This window comes from Phyllobates terribilis, unplaced genomic scaffold (genome assembly GCF_046119375.1).
Source record: "Phyllobates terribilis strain yellow unplaced genomic scaffold, ASM4611937v1 Scaffold_1__5_contigs__length_1240528914, whole genome shotgun sequence".
Taxonomy (NCBI): Eukaryota; Metazoa; Chordata; class Amphibia; order Anura; family Dendrobatidae; genus Phyllobates; species Phyllobates terribilis.
The window spans coordinates 702,255,278-702,261,992 of record NW_027362761.1 but is presented as its reverse complement, the minus strand read 5'-3'; positions in this window follow the sequence as shown (position 1 = coordinate 702,261,992).

Below are 6,715 nucleotides of genomic sequence, written 5' to 3'. Positions count from 1 at the left end.
CTGTACTCCCGTTACTCGCACGGGCCTGCACACCTCTTGAGGGGGTCGAAGTACAGACAGAACCAACATCGATGGACAAAGTACCCCCCGGACTCCTGGTGGCTCGGAGACTGGCCACCGTCCAGGGTGGCAATGTTATAGTTCGGTGTGTTAATCTGGGCGAAGATGATCTCACACTCCCTCCCACTGCGGAAATAGCCCAGATTCTGGGAATGCCAGAGAAGTTGGTGCGACCTGATGTGGTACAGCTATCCGCTGTACGAGGAGACCCCTGGACTGACAGGTCACAGTGCTGCTGGAATCCCACCGTGCTAGTGCGAAGGGGGGACAAAGAATCCTAGAACAAATGCGGGCTGAATTGACGGGACTTACACCTCGACAGGTGCAGCAGGTTGAGGAGGTACTGGAGCGGTACCAGGAAGTCTTTGCTCAACATGAGGATGATTTTGGCTGCACCGAAGCCATTACCCACGAGATTCCCACGGGGAGCGCTGCCCCAGTGCGGGAGAGATACCGGCAGATACCTCCCCAGATGTATAAAGTGGTTAAGGAAATGCTAGCCCCGATTGTCCTGGTCAGGAAGAAAGATGGGACCCTGCGGTTCTATGTGGACTATAGACGACTAAATGCCTGTACAGCACGAGACACTTACCCACTACCCCGAATCGAAGAGTCCCTGTCGGCCTTAGGGAAGGCAAGATACTTCTCCTCCTTGGATCTGGCCAGCGGGTATTGGCAAGTGCCGTGGCCGAACAGGACCGTGCGAAGACAGCATTCATATTACCCATGGGACTGTTAGAGTTCAATCGGATGCCCTTCGACCTGACTAACGCCCCCGGGACGTTCCAGCATCTGATGGAGAGGTGCCTGGGCGATTTGAACTTTGAGGCGACACTAATTTATCTTGATGACATAATTGTCTATGTTGCCACCTTCGAGGAGCACTTCCAGCGACTGGAGCAAGTACTGCGTCGCCTACAGAGTCATGGCCTAAAGGTGAAGCCCCAGAAGTGCCACCTGTTCCGCAAACAGATCGAATATCTCGGTCATACTGTGTCCGGTGAAGGAGTCAGGCCCACCCGGGAAAAGGTGGCCGCCGTACAGGAGTGGCCTACCCCGGAGACAGTGAAGGACGTTAGGGCCTTCCTGGGACTTGCCGGGTACTACCGAAGATACGTGAAGAATAGCCAACCCATTGCTGGAGCTACTTAAGGGAGTGCTGGCGGGCTCCAAGAATCAGGCGATTAGGTGGGGAAGCAGCCAGGAAGAGGCCTTCCGTGCCTTAAAAATGGCCCTGACTGAGGCCCCAATACTTGCCTATGCGGATTTCTCCCAACCATTCATACTCCACACTGATGGGAGCCTACATGGTCTGGGAGCCGTGTTATCCCAAGTACAGGAGGAGAAAGAGCGCGTGATTGTGTACGCCAGTCGCTCCCTTCACGACTCTGAGAGGAACCCAGATAATTATAGCTCTTTCAAATTAGAGTTGCTGGCTCTGGTTTGGGCAATGACCGAAAAGTTCGCAGAGTATTTGTCCGGGTCCGAAGTACTGGTGAGAACAGATAACAACCCACTGGCTCACCTGGAGAATGTGAAATTGTGGGCCCTGGAGCAGCGATGGGTGGCCCGCATGGCTAGGTACCGGTATAAGATCGCCTACCGGTCTAAGGCAGAGAATACTCACGCCGACACCCTCTCCAGAGTGACATATGAACGGCCTGATCATGACCGCGATGAAGATTTGGAGGCAGATGAGGTCCCTAGCTTCCGAAGTTTCGTGGGACTGCTGGTCGCAGAGCAGGGACAGATCGGAGAGACGTCAGAAGAACAAGTGCTAGGGCAGCCAAGAGACGACTGGGTCCGACTTCAACAGACTGACAAAGAAGTCGCCCAATTACGTCAATGGGTGGCTTTGAGACAGGTCCCCAGTTGAAAGGAGAGGAGTACCCTGTCCCCTGGGGCCCTGAAAATGCTGAGACAATGGGAGAGACTTTGTTTGCTAGACGGGCTACTGTACCGACAGGTACTGCGAGAGTTCGGGATCACTTTGCAAGTGGTGATCCCAGAGAAGTTGGTCGGAGTAGTGGCTAAGGTGGCTCATGAACGAGGGGCTCACTTCAGACCAGAAAAGACATTTCAGTGGTTGCAGAGGCTGGTGTATCACCCCTGACTGCGAGCAACAATAGAAGACACTTGTCGAAGATGTCGGAGCTGTGAGCAGGTTAAGCCCCCGGAGCAGTGGGTCCCCGTCACAATGGTTTGTATTTCTGCCCCCTTGGAGATGCTGATGATCGACTATTTGACTGTTGGACCGGCGGATCTCGGGTATGAACATTGTCTAGTGATGACAGACCACAAAGTTTGCGGTGGTGACCCCAACCACAGACCAGACCGCCGAATCTGCTGCGCAGGGCATCTTCCAAGACTTCATTTGGGTGTACGGCTGGCCAAAGAGGATCCATTCCGATCAAGGAGTCTGATTCCAGGGCCGGGTGATGGAAGAGCTGCACCGGTTGTACAGGATTGAGAAGTCATGGTCTACTCCTTACCACCCTCAAGGAAGTGGGGCCTGTGAACGCTTTAATCGGACACTGATCCAAATGCTCCATACATTGGAGAAAGATCGGAAAGTACGGTGGCCTGAGTTTGTGGCCGAGCTGGTGTGGGTCTACAACAACCGAGTGAATAGTACGACGGGGTTCACTCCTTATACCTTACTGTTCGGGAGAAAGGGGCGAGAGATTACCAAGTTAGAGCTGGACCCCGAGGGGGAATACCCATGGACGGGGATGTCTTCCTGGGTCCGTGAACACCGGCATCGACTGCAGACCCTCCGGCGGTTGGTACAACAAAAGTTTCGGGAGCTCAAACATCATGAGACATTGCCTCTTCTTGGGACAGCTCTAAGGCCTGGGGAGTGGGTGTTGGTTCGAGACAGGCGGCCCCGAGGCAAATTGAGTAGGCAGTGGGAACGGACCCAGCACCGAGTGAAGCGCAGGGTTGGCGTTGAAGGACCTGTGTATAAAGTTCAACCCGAGGGGGCTGAAGGAGCCCCTACCAGAGTGGTTCACCGTAGTATGCTGCGGCCCTGTCTGTCTAAAGATGACGAAGATGAAGAAGGATCACCTGCTTCTAGAGAGGGTCCTGTCACAGTTGCCCCAAACCACAATGTGGATGAAGAAGAATTGTTGATTCTACCTCCGAGCCACAGCACTCGATTACCTGCAGTCCCCAGTGCAGGCGGCAGGGAACACCATCAGTTGAAGCCACCAGGCAGGCAGAGATTGGGAATCCAAGTGTCCCTGCACCCCCCATCGGTCAAACTGAGTTACGCCAGTCAGAACGGACAACAGCAGGAGTGCCTTCTCACCGTTATGAACAAGATCAGTTTATATGGCAACGTATCGTCCAGGAAGTCCAAGAATGTGAACGTTTGGTGAAGGAACTCTCGCCCGTGGAATGGCGAGTTAAAGGAGAGCGGGAGTGTAAGGGGGAAGACCGGGGTGTAAGTCCTTTCAGAACAAGGGATCCGGAACTGCCGGGGCCGTGCCTCTGGTTGCATGGAGAAGACAGACTGTGAGCACAGGAGTCAGGTGACCGGGAAGCTGGGGACGTGTCGAGAGCCAGAGCTCAGGGGTCAGGAGACCGGGGAGCTGGAAGCGTGTCTAGGAAGATGGAGAAAAAGGAGTTTTGCGTGGGAAAGCAGGGAGTTGACAGTTGGGGTCAAGCCCCGCTAGAGGGAGAATAGACGCAAGGTCCGTGGAGCCGAGCAAGTGAGGTACAGTATTATGGACTAGGGGCTCAGCGGGTCATACCAGAGACTGCCAGCTGCCGCCAGAAGACGTGGAGCCGAGCAAGTGAGGTGCAGTATTATGGACTAGGGGCTCAGCGGGTCAAACTGGAGACCGCCCGCTACCGCCATTAGATGGAGCATTGTTTAGGCAGAGAAGCCAGAAGAAAACAACACCGGCATCAGCCGGCAACTGCCTTGTGGGGAACAAGAGTCAGCCAAGTGTAAAACTGCTGATTACAACCGTGTCGACTCTGCTACATCTAGCCAAACTGAATGGTCATTTATAGTCTATTATCTGCTACTCCCCTTGTTGTCCCCATATTTCCCCTTATTTCTCCTGTTACTCCCTGCGTGGAGATTGACCCTGTTACAATAAATCCCCCCTGTTTATTAACCCTGTACTGGCTGCTCTGTGTTTCTGTGTCACTGTGTTACAGAGGCATACAACATAGCATCCAAAGTGGTTAAGCAAGGACAGAGCAAGAGTAAGGAGTACTATGATCACTAGCACAGAGTTTATTTTTCACGCAGATCCTCGTTCAGTATAAGTGATTAGACTACTGTATTCTTTGGGTCGGTGAAATTTCAGCAATGCCAGATTCATAATCGGGTTTTTATGTTTGGCAGCTGTCACACACTGAGAGACGCTTTTTTTTTGCCAAGACTAGTGTTTGTAATTTTTTCTTAATTCGGCCAACAGTCATCTAAGGGCTTGTTTTTTGTGGGACAAGTTGACGTTTTTATTGCTACCATTTTCGGGCACGTGACATTTTTTTATCGCTTTCTATTCCAATTTTTGGCAGAATAAACAAAAACCAACAATTAAGGAATGGTTTGTTTTTTTATGCCGTTGCATGCATGTGGTAAAATTGATAAGGTAGTTTTATTCTTCGGGTCAGTATGTTTACGGCGGTACCACATTTATGTTGTTTTTTATGTTTTGGCGCTTTTACACAAAACTATTTTATAGAAAACATTTTTTTATCGCTTTTTTCTGAGAGCTATAACTTATTTTTGCAGCTGATGGAGCTGTACGGCGACTTGTTTTTTGCGGGACAAGATGACGTTTTCAGCGGTACCATTTATATCTATATTCATCTTTTTGATTGCATTTTATTCCATTTTTTGTTTGGCAGTATGATTATAAAGCATCATTTTTTGCTTTTATTTTTTTTTTTTTAACAGTGTGCACTAAAGGGATTAACTAGTGGGACAGTTTTATAGGGCAGGTCATTCCGGACGTGGCAATACCAAATGTGTGTACTTTTATTGTTTTTTTTCATAATATTTATGGGTACAGTATTTTTATTTCTATTATCTTTTTTTTTTTTTAATATTTTTACAATTTTTTTTATGTTTTTTTTTCACTTTGACACTTTTTTTTTTACTTTTACACTTTCTTCCACTATGGGACTTTAATTTTTTGCAGGCTGATTACTTGCATAGCATAGAGATGCAGCAGCATCTCTATGCTATGCAGCATGTCAGCCCTGCATAGGCACAAGTTAGAACGTGCACTGAGCACAATCTCACTAACTTGCTGAAGCCTGGTGACCCGGATGTCGTCATGACGACATTGGCTCACCATGGCAACTACCGGGACCCAGCACAGACAGCGCGGGACGCCGGAGACCAGGTAAGAGGCGTGCACTTACCTCCCATTGCTTCCATAATGCTGCAATCGATAGACTTTGATCGCAGCATTTCGGGGGTTAATGTGGCGGGAACGGTGAGGGACCGCTCCTGGCACATAGCGCCGGGAGTCTGCTTTGAGAATCAGACACCCGGTGGCGATCGCCCAGTACAGCTTGTGTGCGGGTGCGATCACAACAAAGCAGACAACAAAGTCGTTCCAGTCCTCCATGAACCCAAACCTTTCCTTTCTACACCAATTTCTAAGCCACTTATTTATCTCCCTAAGCTCCCGTTGCCTTTCTAGTCACGCTCGTGGCACCCGCAGTACTTCTGAAAACACCACCTTGGAGGTGCTGGCCTTCAGCTTCTCTCCTAGTTCCCTGTAATCATTTTTATGGACCTTCCACCTCCCTCTAACTTTGTCATTGGTACCGATGTGTACCATGACCACTGGGTTTTCCCCAGCCCCACCCAGCAATCTCTCTATCCAATCTGTAATATACCTAAGACGACCACCCGGCAGACAACACACTGTTCGGCATTCACTGTCTCAGCGGCAGACGACCCTTTCTGTCCTTTTAATTATAGAGTCCCCTACCACCAACATCTGTCTGGCCTGTCAAATTGCAACCAATTAAAATGGACCTTATTCACCACTGTCTAAATGAGGGCTGAGTATTTTTCTTTACTACAAAATGGGTTCTGTGTGTAAACTTGTTAATTATGTTAAACATTGCAGGAAAGGCTCACACAAGGAGGTCTTGTGACAGTTGATATACAGTCTTATTGTGGGGCAAATAAACAGAGCAGATTTACCAATTGATGCACATTATGATTTTTAGATGTGTAAATGTGTCCCAAATCAGCCAACAAAATTGATTTATGCAGGCCTGTAAATAATCATTGTCGAGAGCTTATCTGAATGTATAAATAGGGGACATGTTGAGGAAAACATGACAGCATGCATAGGGACTAAATAGTCCCCCCCCCACCCCCATATACTTTATATTGAACTCTGTAAAATTCCAATCAATTGAGTAGAAATCTGCATGTGTATATGTTGATATAAGGCCATGCACACATGTCAAGTATTTGGTGAGCTTTTTACCTCAGTATTTTTAAGTGAAAACCAGGAGTGGTTCTATTATACTTTTCCTCTGATTATCCCACTCTTGGTTTTGGCTTACAAATAATGGGGTAAAAAACTCACCAAATACCCAATGTGTGCACCTGGCCTTAGGGTCAAGGGTGTTATTAAAGATAGTAAAATAGAGTTCACCTCAT